Consider the following 26,687-nt stretch of genomic DNA (forward strand, 5'->3'; position numbering starts at 1 on the left):
GAAGCCGCGCCTTTGTCCAAACCACGCCCCAAAAGCCACACCCTCAACCAGTCTTCCAAAGGAAGTATCCCGCCAAAGACACCCAAGGTTAGCATTCACCTTGAAGCCATTACCGACGTCCCTCCCTCCCCCAGGTTCTTTACAAAAAAAAAAGATTCCTTTCATCCACAACATACTTTAGCAAGCCCTCCGCCTCCTGTGATGCTTGCAATATTTCCTGCCATGCTCTATTAGGCCCCTTAATGTAGTATTATAACAAACACAACTGAGATTGGCTACACTGGACCCCCATCCGTCTGCCCACGTGTCAGCGAGTCAGAGTCAAACTAAGACGGATGAAGGCCTGCCTCCACCCCAGTTCCTGACCAATGCCTTGAGGCTTCTCCACTTATTGAAATTACCTAATGTAGATTCAGACTCAACAGGGAGGGACATCTATCTATATAAAACTGCAGGAGACAGAAATGTGAGTGTGTGTGTGTGGCGGCTTGTTGAAGAAAGAGTTGTGTTGCTGATGTGTCTTTGTAATGGAAAGCAAAAGAGAAATAACCTTGTGGAACATTAAGCAGGACGCTCGCCTCTGGACACGTCTAATGCACTCATTGAGAACTGGACGTAAAGAGAGATGTGAAGAATGAAGGGGGCAGAGTTCATGCAATATATATCTGTAACACTATGGGTGATTTCTTTCCATATCTTTTATATTGATATGTTTTTTTTTTTGCTCATGTCTTTGGAGAAATAAATGGTCACATGAAAACGTACTTGTTTTTGTCCTGTTTTGTACTGATGATGGAGATTGAAGATGTTTGTTTTGTTGCTTTAGAACTCTATAATAATATTAACGACAGCAGCAGTCGCAGCAATAACAAAAGTCTTGCAGTTTGCAGTGTGTCTTGTATATAGGAAATCGAGGTGCATTGATCTGTGGTGGCGTTTTTAATCGTGTTTCAAATTGATTGTTTCATTCATTTTGCATCAATTCAATGTGACTATACTCTAAGGTTGCATTTGGAAGTACGTCATAACAAAGTTTTCTGAAGACATCTATATATTTGATTTTGCATTCTGATGAGTGTTCATTTAGGTCTTATGCATACATTTGATGCAGCCATGTAGTATATGTGATGTTCATAGTTTAATTAAAAGCCTTTTTTAATTGTTAAAGCAACTACGCCAGGAAAACGGTGAATATTTGGGAACGGGACCCGGTTTATGAGAAATCCGTGCTGAGAAATGAATTGAGAACACAAAAGGAGATCAAAATTGATTTTTTTTAAATGGGAATTTAAATCACACATTTATTGACTGAAAACCACAGTCGGCCAAGACGAAAACATTTATTTCAACCAAACCTTAAATGAAATGATAGTTCTGTTATTTATTCCAACCCCATACTTTTTTCTTCTCTGGAGATTTTTTTTTGAGAATTTTGCAGGCTGTTTTTCACACACAAAAGCATACTGTTATCAGAAAAGGGACCAAAAAAGCAGAAAAGGGACAAAAAAACCCATCTTGTACGTTATATTTTTAAGTCTTCTGAAGTAATACAATATCTTTATACAAGGAACAGATCAGAATTTAACTTGTAAACATATTCTTGTTTGCTTATGACAAGTACACTCTAAAAAATAAAGGTTCTTTATTATCATTGATGGTTCCGTAGGAGCTTTCACACCAGAAGAACGTTTTCACAGTTCCTGCAACTATTGGTGGAAGTACCTGTTCCCTTTCAAGGGAACTTCGAGCTGCGTCAAACGCTGCGGGAACGCCCCTGCGTTGTGCGTCATGAAGCACGTATGGAATCAGCCCAATGGAGAGATGAAACGTCATAGGCGGGTGACGTCATCGACCAGGAAACTATAAAGCACCCCAAAAACACAAGCGCATTAGCTTCTGTGCTTTCAGTCGCGCTACATGTGAATCTGTCCCTGTGTGATATTGTCTGTCTTACATACCCTGCACCACACAAACAATTTATCCCTATATATATATATATTGAGAGATTATGGCGGACGAACAGCAGTTTAGAAAGTGTGTTCCTCCCTGCTCGCGTTATTTAACGAGCGGGGATACACATGATCTTTGTGTTGTTTGTTTGGGAGTTCAGCATGCCCAGTTTACTCTCGAGGGAGCAGACTGTGAGCATTGCGAGCGTTTGCCGTTAAGGACGCTCCGCTCCCGCCGGTCGCTCTTTGAGGAGAGCGGTTCGGTGCGCGCTCCCCGCGGTTCGGGTCCCGCTTCTGCCGAGGCAGAGCGGCGGCGCTTATCGTGGGGATCGCAGATGGATCTCACAGCGGGGTTTGAGACGGGCTCTGCCTTATCTCTCCCTTCACCTGTGAGATCCAGTGCCTCAGTCCCGGGTTCGGAAGCACGCGCTGCGGTTTCTTCCGCTCGGGCTGAGGCACCAATGCTATCCAGTTCTGAGGAACTTGATGTTGTTAGTGTTGAGGGAGATGTGGAGGATTCGCCACCCCACACTCCTGAGAGTGATGAGCTTATGGAGGTGTTAACAAGAGCTGTTGAAAAACTTAATATTGAATGGCCAGTGACTAGACAGGAGTCTGTTTCTAAATCAAAGTTGGATGAGAGATTTTTGCCGTCACGTGTGCAGCCTCCACGCCGGTGCCTGCCGTTTTTCCATGATCTCCACACCGAGGTGTCGAAATCATGGAGAAAACCGGTGTCATATAGAGTGTTTAGTCCCCAGACTTCAACATACGCTAATATTATGGGAGCCAAGGCTCATGGTTATGGTGCGTTGCCTCGTGTGGAAGAGACGCTTGCGAGCCATCTCTCCCCCGAAGCAGCATCATCTTTTAAGGCACCGGCATTACCCACCAAGCCTTTAAGAAACACTTCGGCTTTGGTGGGTAAAGCATATTCGGCAGCAGGTCAGGCTGCGTCATGTCTGCATACTATGTCAATCTTGCAGGCATACCAGGCTGATCTGCTAAGGGACATGAGTGAGAGTGAGGAGGTCAGTACTGACGTAGTTCGCGAACTGCGTCAGGCTGCTGATTTATCCCTGCGTGCCACCAGAGAATCGGCCAAATTAATGGGTCGTTCTATGGCAGCTCTGGTGGCCGCAGAAAGACATTTGTGGTTAAATCAGACTAATATTAAAGAGAGAGAAAAAGCTTTTCTTTTAGATGCTCCTCTTTCTCCCATGGGGTTGTTTGGTGATGCTGTGAATTCAGTTATCGATAAATTCCAAGAAGAAAAGAAACAAACTGCAGCTTTTAAAAAGTTTCTTCCCCTTAAAGTTCATGTCCCTGGGGCTGCTGGGCGGGAGCAGCCCCGGCCGTCTTCGAGCTCATCACATAGAGCGCAGCAGAGGCAGAGTGTCGCGTCTCGTGCTCCCCCTGCTGGACAGTGGGCTCAGCCGCGACACTCTCAGCCGAAGCCTTCTCCCAGTAGAACTGATCTGAGGACAGTTATATTGGCTAAGAAGGCTTCGGCTAAGAAGAAGTCCTGACGCCAAGCCGTTCAGGATGCTGAGGGTGGTCCCCACCGAGGCGGAAAGGTGTTCACCTCTTTTTACGGTGCCCATTCCTCCTCGGTGCCCTCAGGGGCTCGTTCTGCCAACCCCGCCTTTATGCCGGGGCACAGACGATCCCAGCGAGCGCTTTCCCGAGGGACGCTCGCTCCCTCTGAGGAGGGTCTCAGAGCGGTCAGACCAGTTGTTCCCTGCCGGTGCGCCGTTACAGGGCGCTGCGTCTGCTGCTCAAGTTACACCAGAGGCCAGTCTCGAGAGGCTGGTACCCTTAGTAGAATTTCTGGCAGAGTGGAAAAGCCTTCCAAAAATATCTCATTGGGTCCTGCAGACAGTAGAAAAGGGTTATGCTATCCAGTTCAGGTGTCGTCCACCAAAATTCAGAGGGGTTCTGCACACAGTGGTGGGCCCCGAGCAGGCTCTGGTATTGGAACAAGAGGTGAAAACGCTCCTTCAAAAAGAGGCTATAGAACGGGTTCCTCCTCCCAGTTTGGAGTCAGGTTATTACAGCCGATATTTCATCGTTCCAAAGAAGGATGGGGGGTTGCGTCCAATTTTAGACCTGCGCATATTGAATCGCTCGGTAGGGAAGCTAAAATTCAAGATGCTCACTATCAAGCAGATCGTGTCTCAAATCAGGTCCGAGGACTGGTTTGTCACGATAGATCTGAAGGACGCATACTTCCATGTGTCCATCCTTCCACAACACAGGAAGTTCCTGAGGTTCGCCTTCGGGGGCGAGGCGTACCAGTACAGGGTTCTTCCGTTTGGCCTAGCTTTATCTCCCCGCACTTTCACGAAATGCATGGATGCAGCACTAGTGCCTCTGAGGCTTCAGGGCATTCGTATTCTCAATTACATCGACGATTGGTTGATTTTAGCTCAGACCGAGCAGATGGCGGTTCGGCATCGAGATGTCGTCCTCGCTCATATCAGAAAGTTGGGGTTGAGGCTGAACGCAAAGAAAAGTGTATTATCTCCTTCCCAGAAGACCACTTTTCTGGGTGTCGTTTGGGATTCGGTATCGATGCGGGCGCGACTCTCTCCGACCCGCATCGCTTCGATTCTCTCAGCTGTGAAACAAGTGAAGCTAGGCCAGCTACTCACTGTCAAGCAGTTTCAGAGACTGTTGGGTCTGATGGCAGCAGCGTCCAACGTTATACCTTGCGGCCTGTTGTACATGAGACCGCTACAGTGGTGGCTCAGGACCAAGGGATTCTCCCCGAGGGGAAATCCGCTCCGCACGTTCAAAGTCACGCGGCGCTGCCTTCGTGCTCTGGTCATGTGGAGAGAAACTTGGTTCCTATCCAAAGGTCCTGTGCTGGGGGCTCTTTGTCGTCGCATAACGCTAACGACGGATGCTTCCCTCACAGGGTGGGGGGCGGTCATGAGTGGTCGCCCAGCCCAAGGTCTGTGGCAGGATCATCATCTTTCGTGGCACATAAATTGTCTAGAGATGTTGGCTGTGTTTCAGGCTCTGAAACACTTCCTAACAGACCTGAGAGGCCATCATGTGTTAGTTCAATCAGACAACACGTCGGTGGTCTCTTATATAAATCATCAGGGGGGCCTGCGGTCTCGCCGGCTTTACAAGTTGGCCCGTCAGATCCTCCTGTGGTCCCAAGGGAAGCTACTATCTCTGAGAGCAATGTATCTCCCTGGGTATTTGAATGTGGTAGCAGACTCCCTGTCGAGGCAGGGGCCGAGGCCAGGGGAATGGAGACTCCACCCCGAGGTGGTGGAGCTCCTTTGGTTGAGTTTCGGTCGCGCCGAGGTGGACCTATTCGCTTCCAAGGAGACCACTCATTGTCATCGGTGGTTCTCCATCACTCTTCCAGCCCCCCTGGGGTTGGATGCTATGGTGCAGCCGTGGCCGAGGTCACGTCTGTACGCCTTTCCCCCGATTGCTCTGTTACCAGGAGTTCTGGAGAGGGTCCGCCGGGACGGGGTCAGTCTACTACTAGTAGCCCCGTTCTGGCCGGCCCGAGTATGGTTTGCGGACCTGATTTCTCTCCTGGACGGTTCTCCTTTGGAGCTCCCGGTCAGGAGGGATCTACTCTCCCAGGCGGGGGGCACGATACTTCACCCCCGCCCAGAATTGTGGAAACTGTGGGCTTGGCCTCTGAGGGGGCCCAGCTCATAGACTCCGGTCTCTCAACCGAGGTTGTTGAGACCATTCTTAACTGCAGAACTCCATCCACGAGGAAGCTTTATGCCTTGAAGTGGAAACTTTTCACTTCTTGGTGTGGAGAACACCTGCAGGACCCAGTTAACTGCCCAGTGGGTGCAGTGCTGGAATTCCTGCAGGAGCGCTTCTCCACAGGGTTATCCCCCTCCACACTAAAGGTGTATGTGGCGGCACTAGCTGCTTACCACGTCCCTTTCAGTGGAGTTTCTCTTGGGAGACACCCGCTTATAACTCGTTTCCTCCGTGGCACTTTGAGGCTGAGGCCAGCAGTTCGTACGAGGGTGCCGACTTGGGATCTGGCCATTGTATTAGAAGGTCTTTCCCTAGCTCCTTTTGAACCTATCGAAGAAGTTCCCGAGAAGTTTCTCACTTTTAAGACTATCTTTTTGCTTGCTATCTCTTCACTAAAAAGAATCGGAGATTTGCAGGCTCTGTCGGTTTCACCCTCGTGCCTGGAATTTGCACCTGGCATGGTTAAAGCTTTTCTGCATCCTAGACCAGGTTACGTTCCTAAGGTTCCTACTAATATTGTTAGACCTACGGTTCTGCAGGCTTTCTGTCCTCCTCCATTTATGTCATCGGACCAGGAGAAACTTAATTCACTCTGCCCTGTTAGGGCATTAGACGCTTATGTCCACAGAGCTGCCCTGTGGAGGAAATCAGAACAACTTTTTGTATGTTTCGGGCCACCCAGGAAAGGGTGTCCGGCGTCTAAACAGAGAATGAGCAAGTGGGTGGTTGAGGCTATCTCACTTGCTTATGAGTCGGCTGGCCAGCCTTCACCTTTGGTTGTCCGAGCTCACTCTACCAGGAGTATGGCTGCTTCTAAAGCTCTTTTGTCGGGGGTTTCCCTGAGTGATGTTTGTGATGCGGCTGGATGGTCTTCACCGCATACTTTTATTAAGTTCTATGACCTAGACTTAAGCTCTACCCCTGGGGCACAGGTGCTCTCGTCCTCTGTGCGCTAGTCTCACATGACGGTCATTTGGTCCTATGGCGACGTGGGTATTCGCGTTCCCGCAGCGTTTGACGCAGCTCGAAGTTCCCTTGAAAGGGAACGTCTCGGTTACGTATGTAACCCTAGTTCCCTGATAGGGAACGAGACGCTGCGTCGCTCCGCCATACTCCCGGCACTCCCGTTAGCGCTTCCTTCAAGCCTATCAGAAGCTAATGCGCTTGTGTTTTTGGGGTGCTTTATAGTTTCCTGGTCGATGACGTCACCCGCCTATGACGTTTCATCTCTCCATTGGGCTGATTCCATACGTGCTTCATGACGCACAACGCAGGGGCGTTCCCGCAGCGTTTGACGCAGCGTCTCGTTCCCTATCAGGGAACTAGGGTTACATACGTAACCGAGACGTTTTTGTTGTGTTCGCACCACAGAAACTGGGAATAATTTTAGTTCTAGGAGTGCCTTTTGGGGACTAAATTAGGTCCTAATGCAGAGTAGGGTCAAAGCCATCACAATAGTGACTACTAGTGACGTAAGTGTATGTTGATTGGCCGAATGCATATCATACGAAACACCGAAACTGTCCATTTTTAAAACGCCGTTCAAACACACAGTTTGCATATACTTACTCCATGGACTAACTATGCGGACATGGAAAACAGCGATACATGGGTCAACTGTTAAGGGTAGACGTGACTGAGTCGTCGTGAGCAGATGTAAGCACTCATGAGAAGTTGGATGCGTTTGAACAGATGGGATCTTTATTTTTTCCCAATTAAAGGCCAATGAAGGGAAATAAAAATTAACAAGAAAAAAAAAATTTGACATGAGAGCCAAAAAAACAACAACAACAACAATCAAATGTTTACAGCTGTCCAGAAATTGACCTTAACACAAGTCACTTATATTTAGAGCATAGACAGACTTATGTCCTCTCACCCCTCGCTCCCAGAAAGAATGAAGATTTTTCTAGGCTTTATAGGCCTAAAAGCACCCCTGGAATTGGCACATACCAACACAAGATTACAATACAGGGGTGGCTCAGATGAAAACAACATAAATGCTTAAAAACAGCCGAAATGCTAACTCTATGAAACTAGAAAATTACAGAATATTATTTCTATATTTCCAGTTAACAATTGGCAAGCCACAAGTCATATTAACAGCTAAAAATTAATAACTCAAACTAGTCCTAGCAGCATTTAAACCCCACAACTGCGGCAAATCTGCCTTTACACAAACAAACCGGAGACGCCAGTAATACACAAAGATGGTATGTCAAAGCTATGTTCCTCTTAAACTAAATAAACAGATACATAATTAACGAAGAAATGTGTTGTGTGATTATTGTAACTGGTTATGACTGTGAAGTAAATGGCTTGATTCTTATTTAAGACAGCAAGATATGTATTGATAGTAGTAGCTATAGCATATAAATCACCGTAGTATTAGATGTTAAAAGTGTGCACACAAAAACTACGGAATAACTATGGGGTTTTGTGATGAAAGGTTAGGTTAACCGCTGATTTGCAACAGTATGAGGATTAACAGAACACATTTACACGCTAGACAAACAAATACAGGCCACAGTGTGTCCACAGTCTTTGTGTACTAGAATAGGTAGTGCATCGCTGCCGTGACAGTAGCTATGCGCCCCGTCACATCAACGCCGAAGTCTAGGCACTTCTCAACCTTTATGCTACGGAGTTGTCGGCGTTGTTGCATGCTGTTTAACCCTTAAACGCATACCTCGGATCTTTAGTGACCCGGGACGTCATTCACTACCCTCCTCCTCACTTATTTTTTGAAGTTATACATCAACCTTTTTAGTATTCCTCAATCAATTAATTATAAACAATATAACAAGAAAAAAAATTAATGCCTGCTTTCTATTAATTTTTCGTAAAAATTGTATAGGGTCGCTAACGACCCAAGGTGTGTAACAGTGCAAGTATATTTATTTCTGCAGAACAACAATTTAATCTTTGATGACTGATTAAGTGCAATTCACCTTTATTCCACAAGCTGGCAATGTCTGAAACACAATGATAAAGTGGCGCTTCACTCTTAGTTACCGCAGGCAGAAAACAAAAGAATAGGAAGAATCATTAACTTGAAATGGCTCAGCGATTTACTGTAGGGCAAGTACTGAACACAATCAAATATTAGGGTCACTGTCACTTGATGATGGATCTGGTGAAGAAGCTGTCAGTGATCAAAATATTGATTTAGAAGATGTTGAAAATGATAGTTTTGAGAATATGTTTGAGATCGGGAATATGAGTCAGATGCTGAATGTACTGGGAAATGAGCTCTGATGAGGACAGTGATGATGGTATAAAACATCTGCTCAAACTGAACCCTTCCAAGCTACAAAATGTAACAAAATATGCTTTATTTTATTCTTCTGTAATTGTTACTCTAATATCAGGAGAATTTTATATTATCGCTACTGTTCGAGATCCATCCGTGTTATAGATCTGGGTTGCTAAAGACCCGGATATGTAATAATGATTGGCAAAACATTCATGCATTTAAGGGTTAAATGATGTAAACTGAGTCCCTTTAACTACCCACCTGAAATATATAGAACCATTGCACAAAAGATTCTTTAGATGATTGAAATGTTCTTCACACTAAGAAGAAAATGGTTCTTTTACGAACTGTTCACTGAAAGGTTTTTTGGGGGTACAAAAATGGTTCTTCTATGGCATCACTCCCTTTACAACCTTTATTATTAAGAGTGTACTCCATCTGATTTTGTGTTCTACAGAAGAAACAAAGGTGTGGAAATACTCGTGGGTGAAGAACCTATGACAGAATTTTGTGAACTATTCATTTCTTTTCAGTTTTCAAGCCCCTTTTCTGATTCAGATCATGTTTTAAATGAATAGACATTTCGTGTCATCAGTTGTCTTGAAATGCTATTCACACTTCATCTGCAGTTTTTTATTCCAAGCCACCTACAGTAGACTCTCTCTACATGAATTATGTACAACAAATGATCTCAAACAAAGGGAAAAAGTGCATGTATAGGCTCAAATATCCTTGACCCTTGCTCCCAGATCTCTTCGTCCATACTAATGTGGTTTTCTTGGACCTGCTCTGTGACCGAAACCTTGCAGTGCAACCTCATACAACTCTTATTAATATCAAAAGCACCTTGAAATCTATATCTAAAAACTACACAGCCATATGAAAGACCAGGATTTCATAAAAATAAGTTGAATATACAATAGAGAATGACTAGAAATCTGCCCTCTCTTGACTCCTAGCTTTTCGTTTTACTCCAAGTTTTCCGTGGCCTTCTCAAAAAAAAGCGGTCACATCCACGGGCGGTCTCCTCTGATTAATCTTCGGATCTCGGAAGCGCATTGAGACGTGATTCATTTCCCACACAAATGCGGCGAGTTACACACTATCTTGGCTCAATAACCTGCAACTAATAAGCCAATTTATGATAATATACCATCAGTGAACACCAGCGGAAAGTTAATGTTGCCCTTGGAGCGAAATATAGCGAGAGTTCAGGTGTGACTGCGGGCTTTATAAAGCAGATATGCAAATCAGGCTGTTGTTTTCCTTTGTATTATTGCTCGTCAGGAACGATTACGTGGGAGACTAGAATGGCAAGTACACTCTTCCTCTCTCAGGTGCTTTTAATGAGGATGCAACACTTGATCTGATAGAGAGTGTTTCATTTAGAAAAGGGCTGTTTAGATGTTTCAAGCTGTTTGCAAGCTGCTTGAATGAGGTTTTAAAACATGGATACCACCGTTTTTAAAGCCAAAAAGCAAAGTAAATATAACCAAAGCTGTTCTGTTCTCTATTAGTCTACATCTGCTAAAATAATTCTATGTTTGTCAACTGTACATCAGCTTTCTAATTAGCTGAGGCTTATGGGAGGTGTAATCTAAATATCTGGTGTTATTAAAATGCATTAGCTTTAATTAAGCTTGTGTGATACTGCTTACTGATACCGATAGTGCGATGTCATTTATTTGTGAATAATCCGGCGAATTCATTTGAGGAGATTAGCGAATCAGTCTAGCTGTGGTAATTACGGTGTATGTACGATATGTTTAATTGTCTGCGCTGAGCTGACGTTCACTGTGACATTTCCCTCAGGATTTAGGGCGCGGAGTTCGGCTCTGGCAATCAAGCAAAATTGACAGTCAACCAAAGACTGTACATGCATAAAAGTGTCTGTTAGGAATCTGATGGTATTCAGGGTGTTAAAGTAATCTGACAGTGAAGGCGGGAATAGATCTGCAAAAAAAAAAAGAAAACTCTGTCCTCATTTATACGCCCTCATGACTTTTCAATCCTGTATTACTTTCTTTCTTCAGTGAAACACAAAAGGAGACATTTTGCATAATGTCCTTTTTCCTCTATAAAAACACCATGGAGGTAGTCCATATGACTCATACACTATAATTCAGGTCGCCAGGTATTTGCAAAGCTTCTGAATCACGTCTGAAGACTTAAAATATAGTCATATAGACTACTTTAATGGGCTTTTTTTTGTAATTTTAGAGCTGAAACGCATCCATCCCCATTCAATTTAATGGGAAGTCCTTTAGAGTTTCATTGAAGAAAATAAAGAAAGTAAATTATTTTTTAGCTTTTTCATTATAGTCATGTCTGAATGTTTCAGCAGCACACAGTTAAAGATGCAGTAAGTGATTTCAGAGAAATGCTGTTGAAAGTAGATCGGACCGAGCAGCACAATACACTTGTAGCCAATCAGCAGTAGGGGGCGTGTCCACTCACGATGGGGGAAGAGAGAGAGTGAGCCTATCAGCAGTAGGGGGCGTGTCCACTCACAATGCGGGACTAGAGAGAGTGAGCAAGAGGGAGATTTGAAGAAAGACTGTAGAAAGAGAAATGACTGAGAGACATTACAAACGAGAAAAGGTCAGAGGAATGTCACTGGAAAAAGAAGGGTTATGATCAGGCAAGAGCTTTAAGACCCGGATTAATATTAAAAAAGCTTTCCAGCGATGGAGAGACCGAAGAGGGAAGGCCTGAAAACAGACGGCAAAGTTACTTTGTTTCTGCTGTATATGTGAGTAATCAAGATATGCTGTTGTTGTAATGTTATAGCTATAGTATCAGGACAGTTTTGAGTGTCATTGTTTGTCTAGAGCTGGTGCTGTCGACTAAAAACCAACTCTTCTTGCTTGTATGAACTCTTGTGTACTGTATGTTAATTTTCTGTTCTTTCTTATCGTTTGTCATCTTTGCTTTATTTTTTGCAAAGCATTATTTTGCTTTGCTTCAGCAATCAGCTAAAATAAAGAAACATCCACATCCATCCAGGGAAGCTGAGTTTGTTGGGTTGAGTTAAATATAAATGGTGTTTCTCAGAAATCGCTTACTTTATAGTGCCTTTAATATTTTTTTAATGTATCTAGCATTTGAGTTAATTTTACTCTCATTTCTTAAATATATTAAATGTATAATTTGTATCATATTTGTATATTTTTGTAATGATATTAGATGTGATTTATACATTACCATTTAAAAGTTTGGGTAATATCATGGAATATTGTTCCACAATTTAAAATCACTGTTTTCTATTTGGATTTTAAAATGCAATTTATTCCTGTGATCAAAGCTGAATTTCAGCATCATTTCAGCATTTCAGCATCATTACTCCAGTCTTCAGTGTCACATGATTCTTTAGAAATCATTCTAATATTTTTTGTCTAATATAAAACATTTCTTATTATCATCAATGTTGAAAACAGTCATGCTGCTTAATATTTTTGGAAAACATAGTATTTTTTTTAGGGTTCTTTGATGAATACGTTAAAAAAAAACAGCATTTATTTGAAACAGAAATCTTTTGTAATTATCAATGTCTTTTAATTTCTTGAAAAAAAATGAACTAACCTCAAACTTTTAAAGGATAGTGTATAATATTAGATTTAGATTTGCTTGTTTTGATGCACATTTTTAATTCAGTTACAATTGAATCACTAATTGGCAACGCGATGATCTTAGTGTGCCTTCATCGTTTTCTGTTCACCTTTCTTATTTTGTCCTGTTATTATATGCCATGAGATTCCTGGGAATCTTCCAGAACCAAATCTTCCAGAAACAAGAATGTCTAGAACAAAATGGTTTCTTATACAGACTTAACACCAACTTTCAAAACATTTTCTGGCATTTCTTGCACCTCATAGTGAACTTTGTACCAACTCTGACAACTAAAGTTAACAAGTCAGCTTTGCCTTGTATGCAAATTAAACTGTATATTTTTAGAGACAGTCAGTTGTTTTAAATCATAACATGTCATCCTCCGGTGAGCCTCAGCGTGCCTGAGACGTCCCGAGTGTTTTTGTGGCGGGACTGTGACAAGTACCAGCGCAGAACAATGACAAGTGGCATTTAGGGATGTGTTCGCAGCACGGTACTCTGGTAATTAACATCGTGCAACCTTCGTGCTTACAAAGCATCGCTCTTAATTAGAGTTATGATTGCAGTAGGGCAAAACCAGCGATCCTTGCTCAGGATAATGACTGCCGTAGTCACTGTGGCAGAAGCTTTTTTGTTTGCATGCTGGACTTCTGACACCTGGGATACAAAGAGGCACAATAGAAAGCCGAGCGTTCTTTGTTCTTTTCTCCTGCTGATCCAATCAGAACGGGCAAATAGAGCCCGGGCGTCTTCCAAATGAGACCTGCTCTCAAGCATCAGCGGCTCAGACACCTTCGAATTGAGCAATATTGTTGAAAACCTCCTTTCAGTTGAAGGATCACACACGTGTCCTACATCAAGATAAGCATGTGTGCTGTAGTGAATGCCTCTTTTGAAGGTCGTCCGTCCCACAATGCATCTGTCTATAGCTCATTATATCAGCGATAGCGACTAATTGTTGGTTTGGTTTGTGTTTTGAAATGTATTTTCACTCATCGTGGATCTCAGATACGCCTTCTCTGGCTTACAGCCGCAAATCATCAGTCATTTATAAACATTTCAAAGTTTCGAAATGGTATGAAATGTTGTTCCTGGAGCTTTTAGTCAAATGAATTGTCCAGTAGCGTCTGTCTTGATGGAGGACGGCTCTTAACTCTGCCATGTTTCTCCTCCTCTTTCTTCTTGGCAGACAGTTGGGACTAATCCATCAAATTTAGCTCGCGGACCAGGGGGGCCCACGGTCTTCCTCTTCTCCCCGCAGGATATAATCAGCTTTTAATTTCTCCACGATCCTGCAGTCCAAATGACGGATAACTGCGATCGGTCCCTTCGGTGACCGGGGGGCTGTCTGCCTTCTCGTCGGCCAGGAACGCTCTGTTGCTTTTGTAGAAAATTAATCGTAATTTTGGCTCGGCCTGCAGCTTCTAATGAGAGGCTTGCATGCACAGACGCCGTCATGTCTTAAACGTAATTTCCCCAAACGGTTCCAGCAGGGATACCCAGCGTGTCTTGTTAACCAGGCTTAACAAATTTTTTGAATAAATGATGTTATTGTATGTGCTATAAATATATATGAAGAGGTTGGTGGTTTATGTGGTTCATAATCGATTTCTGGCAACACAAATACAGCTTGTGATTTATATTAGCATCTGTAAAGACTGTGGAGTGAAATAAAGTTAAATAATGTGCAGTGGGTAGACTACACGCTTGTGACATATAAGAGCTGTGGATTCGGCTTTGAATGTCATTTCTGTCTATTCTTCACTAAATAAGGTATGGATGCACTGATATTAAGACTGATAAGCCAATATTTGTTTTCATATCATGAGATATGAATGGCTGATGTTAAAATTCTGTTCTAGTTTGTGTAAACAAATTACATTTAAAACACCAAAAGCTGTTTTAAATTATACAAATATATAATGTACAGTAAGAAAAATGAATATTCATTTGGAGATTTGCTAAAGATTACATTTAGCAGTTGTATTAAATTATTTATGTTTATTAATATATATATATCAATTATATTAGTGTATTGGTATCATAACATTTATTGTAAATATGCATAATATTAAACTGGAATCGTACCGATATACTGGGAATCCCTAAAATAAAGGTAAGAAATTCTGAAATAAATTTAAATATACACAACCGTTCAAAAGTTTGGGGTCAATCATTTTTTTATTTTCATTAATGTTTTTTTTAAAAAGAAGTCTCTTATGCTCATCAAAGCCATGTTTATTTGATTGAAAATATAGTTAAAACAATAAGTGAATATTATAATAATTTAAAATCACTATTTTAATATATTTTAAAATGTAATTTATTTTTGTGATGACAAAGCTGAATCGAGCTTTAAATGTTACAATTAAGAATCATTACAATTTTGAAAAATGTCTTGGACAAATAACTTGGAGCTGAATCTCTATAATGTTGTAAATGAACAAGTTCATACATGTTTGACATACATCATCAATGAAACAGCAAAAAAGAACAGTGTTTATTTGGAATAGATTTTTGTGTGCAATTTTTTCCTGTGGTTTTTAAGAAATTCAAAGGGCTTATTAGATGAGAAATCAAATTTGCCTTGATCTTTTGACATATAAGAGGTGTACCATTAGACCTAGAACATTCCATGTCATGACCCCAAAGCATTGTTGCTGAATAAAAGTATACATTTCTCTTAAAAAGAATCAAACAGACCTCCAACTTTTGAACTGTAGTTTATAGTCTGCTAGGTTAACGACAAGTCTGATTGCTTAAATGATAGCACACCTTCTCCGAACATCTTTAGTTCGAACGATAAGAGTAGATGCTTGCCTTAGCAAAAAACACTAAAAACATTTCCATAGTTTGAACCATAGTCCATAGTCTCTCAGCTACTCTCTCCGACCTTGGTATTGTAAGCAAAGGCCTTGTCACCGTGTTAGGTTGCACTCAAGATTCATAGCGCATTGCCCTTCTTCCATCTTTCTCTGCATGGTCCTGCGAGAGTGTGAGAAATGGGTGCTCGAGAATGAGAATGAGATTGTGTGTGTGTGTTCGCATAGCATGTGCAAGCACATCATGATTAGTGTGTGCACTCCTGCTGGCCGACAGGAGGTAATATACACTAAGAGGAAGAGGCGGTGCAAGGCGAAGCTGCAGGTTAATCCTTTTATTGTAATGAAGTGGCAGAAATATTAATGCACTGTAAACACAGGATGTTTAAACCCTGTCCGTCATCTTTACGAGGGCGGAGCTGCGTGGAGGAAGCCGAACGGCGCTATCCATAACATACATGACATTGACTCTGCAAAACAGCTGAGCAGTCACTTAAGGAGATTGTCCTCACGTCTGCGGCAAAGCCTCACTCTTTCCCTTTCCGTTTCTTTTTCACTTGACTGCGCTCTCACAATGGAGATCGACGGTCTGTTTGTTGAATGTAATGAAGCACGCTATCCGAATTCGTCTATTCAACAGTTCAGGAGGCTTTTTGAGGGGCAATTTTGCCACAAGACTAGTTGTGGCACATGATTCAGCAGCTCTAGCGCAGACGCTTCTCCCCCCACCTTCAAACTCATCTTCATGCCCCGCGAGCCACGAGCTTCACTGGCCTCACATGCTGATAACGGATTACAATAATCGAAAGGCTGAATGTCTGAGCATGAAATTGTGTTTGTTCGAACAGTTTGATATTTATACAGAGGGCTTGTTGAAGAGTGTGCATGGAAATTTAATGCCGGCGTCTTGTTTAAGAGTTTCACTGCATCATAACCCTTTTGGTTTTTCAGATATACTAATCGATGTTACAGATCTTATTAAATACATTAAAACATAAGTAATACTATCATTGAGAAAGGATAGGAAAAATTAACTAGAAATTTATCCATGTTGCTCGTTTCAGGGTTGGGCTAAATTAAGAATTGAAACCCTGTCAATTTATTTATGACTTTAAATAGAATTGGCCACACCAAACAGGAATTAACTGAATTTAAATATAAAGAATTGCAGTACAGTCTTTGTAGTAACTTTGTCCCAAATGGCACCCTAAGCACTTGAGGTCTTCTTACGAGTTCGCACTTTCGTGACGTAACTGTGCTTTGACTGACGTAAAGAAGCAACAAAAGTTTGCATCGAGGGCACATATTGACAGCAAAGCTGTTTGAGAGCACCCTTTTGAAACCTGAAATTTGTAAAAATATTTTTACAATTTTCCATATGATTTAATGTAGCAGCACCTCTCTACAAGACTTTTTTGACGGATGAGGTGGTTCTCTTCTATTTTTTCGAAACCTGAAATTTGAAATGACAAATGGGACACCCTACGGTCTGGTCTCATGGACTTAATGGATGTGGCAGCCATTGTCCACTAGACAGAAAGTGCATATGAAGTGTGCCATTTGGGACAGGGCCTTTAAATGTGTTTTGTATAGGTTTCCATCCTGTAAGCTTACTTAGGGCCCTATCATACACCCCGCGCAAGGCAGCACCAGGCTCAACGCAAGTGTATTTCGCTAGTTTCAGCCCGATGCAGTTATCATTTTCACGTCCTGCACCACGTTGTTTAAATAGCAAATGCATTTACGCCCATGGGCGTGCTGGTCTGAAAACGAGATGTGTTCGGGCGCATTGTTGGCGCGTTGCTATTTTGAGGCAGCTGAAATAGACTGCGCAGTATTTTATTTGTTATTTAAAGAGCGCGATAGTAATGTGCGCCTATAGGCATGTCCACAATGCACATACACTCTGCTTATTACACACCCAGGGCAGCAGCACACAAACATGCCATATATTAAAAATAAAAGGATTACAATGTAAAAGATCATTATTGAGGACATAAGATATTGTGGAATCCGGTTTGTCCCGTAGATGGTCTGCTTGTGCGCTTTAACCTCGTTTTAACCTCGCTTGCAAGTCCTACCATGTAAATAGCAATCCGCCATGGCGCGAGCACAACTGGCTTTTAAAGGGAATGGGAGATGAGACTCTGATTGGTTTATTGCATGTTAGGCACAAAAGACATCCATTACTCATTAAGAGAATAGGGAAAACCCTTTTAGATCATGCGCTGGGCGCGCGGACCATTTTCCCGTCGTTAAACTAGCAAAAGTGGATTCGGACCATGCACTTAGATCGTTCAAATAGGGCCCTTAATGTTTTTCTGACCCCACAGCAACATCAACGAAATGCTGTGAATTTGGGGTGGGACTCTGTCTGGCTGACGATTAGCGGGAGGAGTGTTTGGGAAACCACTCATTATCTTTTCGACAGTGTTTGGTGATGCTAGTGGTGCTGAAATGACAGATTTTGCCTTTAAAAGACATACAATCCTTTATCTTGAATATCAAATTCAGTCATATTAAAAGCCTTCTCAATTAAAGTGCCCAGCCTTGGTTGTGTTCGACCGTTTGCATTTACCTCTAGGCCGTGGCTCCAGTGTGTGATTAAATGGTGCACAATCCACACACAATGCTTTCAAATTAATGAACCAGGAGGAGGAACGGCCAGCGGAAATGCAGGTTTTGCTGAAATGCCTGGAATTCATGAACAATATGCGAATATGTGTTTACTCACTGTCCTGGCTGTAGTCCCGGGGGACGGCATCTGCGTCGTCCAGATAGTGCACAGTGTAGCTCTAGAGTATGAACAAGGAATGAATACATAAGTGTGTGACTATAGAATGCTCTGCTTCTTATGGCTTGCACAGCCATTGCATATTCCTGTCGGCGCATTGCATTATTCCCTCAAAAAAGGTCTTGGTCAGGCTAATTGAACCACCAGGCACCTTCCCAGTATGCCTGGAGGTCTATAGGGAAAAGCCAGCGATGGGCAAAGATAACGATAATGATAGTGATATTATGAATCTCTTTTCCCTCGCCCAAATCATTCTGCCTTCCCATTTGGACCTTAAAGGAAATAGAGGATGATTTTGTTTTTTCTTTAGCCTAACAATCGCAGACCATTGTGTTAGGCTTCTACGACACAATATCAGCCTCCTTCCCATCTCTTCCTTATCTTTCTTTGTTCTCTCTCTCTCTGTCTCTCTTTCCTTCCCCTCCCCAGCTCTCGTAGCATCTGGCTCCCCGGCTGAAGTTACGGGTAGCTCCAAAGGCAGAAATTGGAAGATGAAAGGCGAGAGATTAAGCTGAAAGGAACAGTGGGTGTTGTCAGAGGTAATTTGAAGTGCATTTGATTTCTCCGAGCCCTCTGAACACTTTTCCCTGCAATAATTTACCTGCTATATTCCTCCACCTTTAACACGCCAGAAACCCCTCGTGAGATGTGAGGAGACCTATTCATGTGGAAATGGTGTCATGTCATGTTCGAAATGAAAGCAGTGTGTAAAGGAAATGACAGTTTAGTCAGTGTCTGCCAAACCTCAAAACAGTACATGACAGTACAGTACAGTACACGTCGCCCTCCACAACAAAGAAAATCTAAAAGCAGAAGAGGAAAAGAAAGCACTTGTTGTGGAAACTGAAAAGTCTTCATCTTTTTCTTGTTGAACCTTTCTCTCAATTTGAGCTCAGAGTTTTACAGTGAGTCGGTGTGGTTTGGTGGTTGTGGACTACAGTAGTTATTGGGGATTCCAATGACTGATGCAATGCCGAACAGGGTTGTTGTCATGACAAACAGGATATTCAGAGAAATATTTCGCTCCAATTCTCACTATTAACTAACAACTGTTTTAACTACGACTTTTGTCTCAATAAACTCATAATTACTGCTTATAAGGTAGTTGTTTGGTTGTATTGGTTATTGGTTAGGATTAAGGGGTGTAGAATATGGTCATGCAGAATAAGGTATTCATATGTGCTTTATTAGTATTAATAAACAGCCAATATCCTATTAATATGCATGCTAATCAGCAGCTAGTTAAAAGTGAGAATTGGACCCTAAACTAAGGTATTATCATATAAAGTATTACTGTATGTGGGTTCCAAAATTCTGGGACATTTTTAAAGTCGGAAACTTTCCATGGAAATTAACGTGAATATATGGGAATTAATGGGAAAAATCAAAAAATTAGCAATACTGAGAGTCTACAGGTATTTGGAAATCTAAGCAATTCTTGCCACTCGCCATTCTTAAGTTAAGGATTTTGACATAGACTGGTGTTCTGTTATGTGTCAATTAAATTTATTAGGCAGTGTTTACAAGGTGGAGATCTGAAACCATTCAGCTGCACATAATTAAGATCATTTGCGATTTATAGATTTTACATCTGGAAGAAAGGCGTATTGTACGAATGTTTGTTCACTGAATCAGAGATTTTGTTTGTTTTGTTTTTTTGAATATTTCCAAAATTACCCTGTATTCCAGAAAGCAGGCTATGTGACATAGCCAGGTTAGTTTACTCAGAGTAAATCAATACCTCAAATGGACCTCAACTTTCAGTTCTAAAACCTGAGGTAACTTTCAGGTTTTGTAAGTAGCCATAGCAACTTACTTTCTCAACATAACCTACTCCAGAGCAGCTCATGTTCCACGGTTAGTTTCAGAAGTATTCAGCGCATGATGAGGCTCCAGTGAGCATAACAGGTTTCACACAGTATTATATTATAGTTACTGTATATATTATATTATAACATACAATAATTTTATTTTACTCTCATTTACTTATTTCATTCTGTTCTCACATAATGTAGACGAGGGTTTCTGAATGAAAATTGGATATTTTCTATATCATGCATTTCTATAATATGTGATACATCTCAAAAACAAATGGTTAAACATAAAAAAAAGAAACTTATGCAGCCATATTATCTTTGAAAGAACAGACAAGGTGTTTTTTGGTCAATTCATCTCTCTCTTTTTTCTAATATATTTAGCATCAAACAAACAATATAATTTTTGTCCACCGTAATTAAAAACTTAAAATTAAAAAAAAAGATTGCAAATCCGCCCAGTAGGTGGCAATATGCACCAAGAATGTAAATCACCATTAAACAAAAGAAGAAGAAAGAAGAAGTATGGTGTGCTTCTTCTTAGCATACCTTAACTCTAAGTTTCAGAGTAACTTTTTTGAGAGTACGCACAAAGTTTTGAGGTTTCAAAGTGCAAAGTTTTGAAAACAATACCGTTATCGTCTCTGTGCGTATTACATGTTCAGTCTATAGGCGTGTAGAGTTTCGTTACATCGCCAACCACTGGCTTGGCAGCAGAACACAGCGTTTTAAGTTGTTTTCACAGATCCGTGTGAACGGGGATCATATTGACCATGTTGCCGCCTGTAAGTAAAAAACACAAAGTAAAAAAATCTGTTTTTAGTACATCTTTGTCGTATAAACACCCTCATTCAGACTGGAATCTGACACTGCATGTTTCGGATTTTCACCTCTATGTTTCACATTTTGCATACATGCACATTCAATTCTTGCTCATGTTTGCAGAGATAAACTGAAGAAAAGGGTAGAAAACAAATTTTAGCTGGTCTGTTCGGCGCTGATTGGCCCAATCCATGCATGCAATTTGGAAAGAGGAGGTGCTACACATAAATCTTCCATTATCTTCAATGGTTGTATTCATTAATCAACAGAATTGAATAATTACTCTCAGCTGTCTTCTCTGCCTGAATATATTGGCGTAGAGTGTCAGGTGAGGAGGCCATCTTGGTCCTCGGCCCTGCCGACAGTGGCATCTCACCGCTGGTAATTGGGTGTTTATCTGATCGCTTGTGAAAGGCGCTTTTGGCTGCCTATCTGACACAATTATCTGGAAGAATTCAATCTGACCATTCTGTGTCCACCACAAAATACTTGGAGGAAGCGGACCTGAGTGTTTTATGAATGAGGGAATGACGAAAAAAGCCAAGAGCGGAAAATAAATGCAATTCGCACTCAATCGTCCAGTTTGTAGCGAATGCGTCTGTCATCATGGCATGCAAATTATGCAATTGTTAGACACAATAATTCAATCAGGCTGCCAGAACACTACGGGAAATAAAGGATGATAAGGTACGAGTGTGACAATGAAATGGCCGGTTGCTCCAATCAGATATCAGAGCTCTCCGCAACGGTTTCAGCTCTGAGGCCAGGAAACGGTCCAAATGGAGAATGGGAGAATGTTTACTGTGCGCCCAACGATAAGAGTAGAATAAAGCCTTTCAGTCAACAAGCTTACAGTGTCTACCACAAACAAGCCATTATGGTTAAACTGAATTAGGAAGTGTCTTAGAAAAGTAGAGAGGTGGATAGTTTGCCTGTGTGTGTGTGTGTGTGTGTGTGTGTGTGTGTGTGTGTGTGTGTGTGTGTGTGTGTGTGTGTGTGTGTGTGTGTGTGTGTGTGTGTGTGTGTGTTGTGTGTGTGTGTGTGTGTGTGTGTGTGTAGTTATTTATTTTAGAATACATTTATATTACAATGTAATTTATTCATATATAATTGTATTATTCATTCTCATTCTGTACAGATATATTACAGAAACCTTGAGTGTTGTGTTTAAAAAAAGTTTTTTTTATATTATTATATATATATATTTTTTTTTCTTTTCTTTTTTTTTTCTTTTCTGTGCAAATACATTAAAAGTAGTTTGGGTTAAAAGCAAGACAAATCTCAAAATTGTGTAACCAACATGACCTATGTATATTTGCAGAGGTTTACCCCTAAAGTATTTTTATAATGCTGGATCAGATTTGACTGTGTTTTGTCATGCGTGTTTGACAAAACTGTTTGATTTTGGGTCTCAGACGAGGCTTGACTGGCTACAATCTCAGTGCACTTATATTTTGGTCGATCAGATTCATTTTGTACCAAAAGGCAATATTCCTGCTGGGTATGAGATCTCATATCAGCCTCGAGCATTGATCCAAATAAGTCTGGTGCAAGAGAGAATGTGATTTTAATCCACAAAATGCACCTCTCTAAATCTGACTGACTATTATTCATTTATGGTATATTTTGAAGCTATTTATAATTATGATCATTGTTTCGCTGAATTGTCGATTATCTCTTCCAAAAAATGTGACGTTCCCTCCATTTAATTGCTTTCTTTATCTCTTTGTCTATCCAGATTAATCTCGGACACGACCAGGTATGCCATCTCTGTAAGAATCATGCAGGTCACATGGTCAGGCACCACAGTCCTCATCATTTTCACCTTGCTGCAGTTTGTCCAGTCGGAGCTGTCGGAGGCTCCTCTGGTTCCAGGTAAGCGTGCATGAGCCTTGTGTTTTGTGCTTTTATCCCAGGTGCTGATGTAGATTCCCAGGTTATTTCCAAGCTATGTGGGTTAGACACATAAGCCTACTAATTGCACCTGAACTTTCAAAAAGCCAGTTATTTTTATAGGCACAAAAACCAAAACAAAACTATATGTATATATATATATATATATATATATATATATATATATATATATATATATATATATATATATATATATATATATATATATATATATATTATATATATATATATATGTTGCAGTGCAGACTTATGTGCTTTCCCCACATGGCTCTGGTGTGTTTTCCCCATCTTGTCTGTCTTTCCAGTCATATGATGAACTGTCTGTTTGTGTGATGGACACCATTTAAGGGATTGTCAGATCAACTGGTTCTCTATTTCAGGCGAATGATGAATAATGTTAAATGAAAGGAGGATTTCAGGATAAACAACAGACATCAGTCAGGAGCGACTGCTATCTTCTGCCTATGTGCCTTTTATCATTTATTTGAGAATTGAAGCGGATGCGTTAAATAGAGTGAATATGAAACTGCTGAGCAGTTTAAAGAGACAGTTCTCCCCACAATCATTTAGTTAGGCTCATGCTGTACTAAACCCACATGAATTGGAAGATGAATTTTTGTCCTGCATTTACAGTAGTGAAATGAAATGGGGACTGGGTCTGTCAGTCTCCAAAATGATGAAAATGCTTCACAACATCCGTAAAATGTAGTCCATAATGAATTGTGTTTTATGTAGTTAAATTTTGATCAAATTTTTCCCACATTTTAGTTTTGCACTCACTAAATCTGCATTTATTTGAACAAAAATGCAGTAAAATATTGTGAAATATTATTACAATTTAAAACATCTGTGTTCTAATTTAATATATTTTATAATGTAATTTATTCCTGTGATCAAAGCTGAATTTTCAGCATCATCGCTCCAGTTTTCAGTGTCACATGATTCTTCAGAAATCATTCTAATGTAATTATTTGATACTCAAGAAACATTTCTTATTATTATCAATGTTGAAAAGAGTTACGCTGCTTAATTTTTATGTGGAAACAGTGAAACACTTTTTTTTCATCTTTGATGAATAGTTCAAAAGAACAACATTTATTTGAAATATAAATCTTTTGTAACATTACAAATGCATTTACTGTCACTTTTGATCAATTTAAAAGTATTGCATTCTTTAAAAAAAAAAACAACAACTTACTGATCCCAAACTTTTTGTATCTATATTTTTGTATCTATTTGCATCTATATCTATATTTGCTTTTCAGAAAAGCAAAAAAAAAAAAAAAAAAAAAAAAATTCATATGGATTTGGAATTACATTTGTTTGAATAAATGAAGACAAATATTGATTGTGTGGGTGAATTCCAGTATTCCTCTAAAGCTTCACTTCATTTAAAACACTTTTTTCATCTCGTAGAGTTTCATCTAAGGACAACTGAGCGAGCGTGTCATCAGTTTCTTCATCACTAGCAGCATATTGTACGTTCCCTACTTTATTCCCACAATCCATCATGACCGACTTCAAGGAGCTCTCGCTTTAGCCCTCAGTATCTTCCTTTCTTACCTTTCTCTCCCTAATTCACACCAGCCAGGAAGACACCTCCTCAAATCAGCCTGTTACTCAACCATTTTCCTCTTTATTGCCTCGCACTCCGGTCCGTTATGATTCCTTCTCCTCACTTGTTTACCTTCCCTCCTTTCATTCCTCATCCTTTCCTCATTCCTTTGCCTGCTGCTTCAGAAACAATTTACTTGTCAGCTCGGTCTGTTGGTGCGCGTCTCTCTCTGGGTTTAATGTTCTTTTCTGGTGTGTAATTTCAGTCGCGAGCAGGCGTGCGGTGATGCCTTTTGCTCGCTGCGAGCCTGCATTGATAGCCGGAGCCCGATATAGCAGCGTTAATGAACAGGGCTGAGCCAGGAGGATCCTTCCCAAAGTCCAATTCACTCCACCTGATGCGTGGCACAGGACCCGCCGCTGAGCTGTAAACAGATGCGGCAGACAAACAATGAACAGTGGGCCGCTGAGCATGATGGGATGCAGTCTCTAACCACCTGACAATCTCAGAGTTTCTTTGGTGGAACTGGTTTCGTGTTGTGTTATAGACTAGATATAGACGCATATTAATGCATCAATGTATGATATCAATTCCTATGAGGTTATTGACCTTATAGTCAATTTGGAATCAAGTTGTACCTTTTTTAATTTACATTCCTGGTCTATTTTGAATGATTTATTGGTGCACATTACCTTCAAGGAAAAACACATGTTTGCATTTTTAATCTATAATGAGAATATAAGGATTTTCTCACTTAGGCTCTGTGTGTTATTCGGTATTCGGTATTCAGCTATTCATGATTTGTTTTGGCAAATTATTATTCAGTCTGGCTTTTCTCACTTTTCACAATCCTAGCAAGTCCCGATGGATATAATCATGTCTTGTTATATGTCACGGCCGGCTCGCAAGCCGAGGCAAAGAAGGAGAAAACACGTTGGATATTGCTCAAAAAGAATAACATATTTTAAAGTAAGAATAATTAAATGAGAAGGAGACGAGACGGAACGCAAACAAACAACGGAATCCAAGAACGGCACGAGGATGGGAGAGCGCGCGTCGTCACAGCTGAAGGGAACTGCTTGCCGGCATCAGCTTCAACACACGTATAACTCCTTAATCAATAATGACGTCACTCACTCTAACTCCCTCCTGCAAACCAAACAGAAAGAAAAACACACAACCCACAAATATGACCCATACTGGGTTCATAACAATATAAACTACCGTTTAAAGATTTGGGGTCGGCAAGAATTTATTAATGTTTTTGAAAGAAGTCTCTTGTGCTCAGCAAGGCTGCATTTATTTGATGGAAATACAGTAAAAACAGTTATATTGTGAAAGTATTATTATAATTTAAAATAACTGTTTTCTATTTAAATATATATTTAAAAATGTAATTTATTCCTGTGATCAAAGCTGAATTTTTGGCGTCATTCTTATATGCTGATTTGATTCTCAAGAAACAATTCTGATTATTATCAATGTTGAAAACAGTTCATATTTTTGTGGAAATCATGACACATTTTTTCTCAGATTCTTTGATGAATAGGAAGTTCAAAAGTATTCAATAGAAATATTTTGTAACATTATAATTGTATTTACTGTCACTTCAATGTGTCCTTGCTCAAAAAAGTATTCATTTCTTTCAACAGACTTAGACGCCAAACTTTTGAATGCTAGTTATGTTTTACTCATTGCTGTTAATGGGTTGTAAGTAAATGGGTTGTACATTTTAATTCTTGCTGACTTTAAGTAAACAGATCCTTTTGCTACTTTTACTATGATAAACCACAGAAAACATCAATGTTGGAAATGCAAGTTGAATAACTATTTGTTCAGTAGAATCAGTCGAAATAATTCACTTACTGTTGCAGTCTGAATGACTCAGTCGGAAATAAGTTAGTGTTCTGAATCGCTAATTGGATTATTTTGGATTAACTTGCATTGCCATTCGTTCATATTTTTGATAGGAACTTGATTCACTCCAACAGACATTCTACTGACTATAAGTAACTTTGCAATTACATGTCAACTTATTCTACTAACCCAAACCCTAACAGTCTACTAATACTCTAAAGAGAGTTAGTTGAAATATCAGCATTATAGTCCTCAGAATGTAAAAATAAAGTTTAGCCCTGTATTTATTACACAGCTCTGTGGTGAATTTGATTCTGATTGGTCATTCACTGTATTTTGCGGTCAATAATGTGTATATAATGATGCTAATTTCACTGAAATATATAATTTCCTGCATACAGTAGCTGTGCCATACACAGATGCAATAATGTAATTTCTCGTATCACTCTGTGTGGACTCTTTCATCTCAGCTAAGTTTACATCTGTAATTTCCATGTATATATTTATTTGGTAAGTAAAAGTGAAATATGCAGGATAAAGTACAGTTT

The 26,687-nt window shown here is 40.6% G+C and overlaps 1 long non-coding RNA gene across 1 annotated transcript in view; it reads left to right on the top strand.

Annotated features, from left to right (window-relative positions):
* LOC143715920 (uncharacterized) overlaps window positions 1-23,430 on the top strand; it is a 39,624-nt gene extending 16,194 nt beyond the window's left edge. The window contains exons 2-3 of the long non-coding RNA XR_013195918.1: window positions 22,552-22,688; window positions 23,108-23,430. This is a non-coding gene — a long non-coding RNA (uncharacterized LOC143715920). The remainder of the gene's footprint in view (window positions 1-22,551; window positions 22,689-23,107) is intronic.
* Window positions 23,431-26,687: the final 3,257 nt, after the last annotated feature.

This window comes from Siphateles boraxobius, unplaced genomic scaffold, assembly GCF_051911475.1.
Source record: "Siphateles boraxobius isolate OS27281-9 unplaced genomic scaffold, OSU_SipBor_1 6, whole genome shotgun sequence".
NCBI lineage: Eukaryota > Metazoa > Chordata > Actinopteri > Cypriniformes > Leuciscidae > Siphateles > Siphateles boraxobius.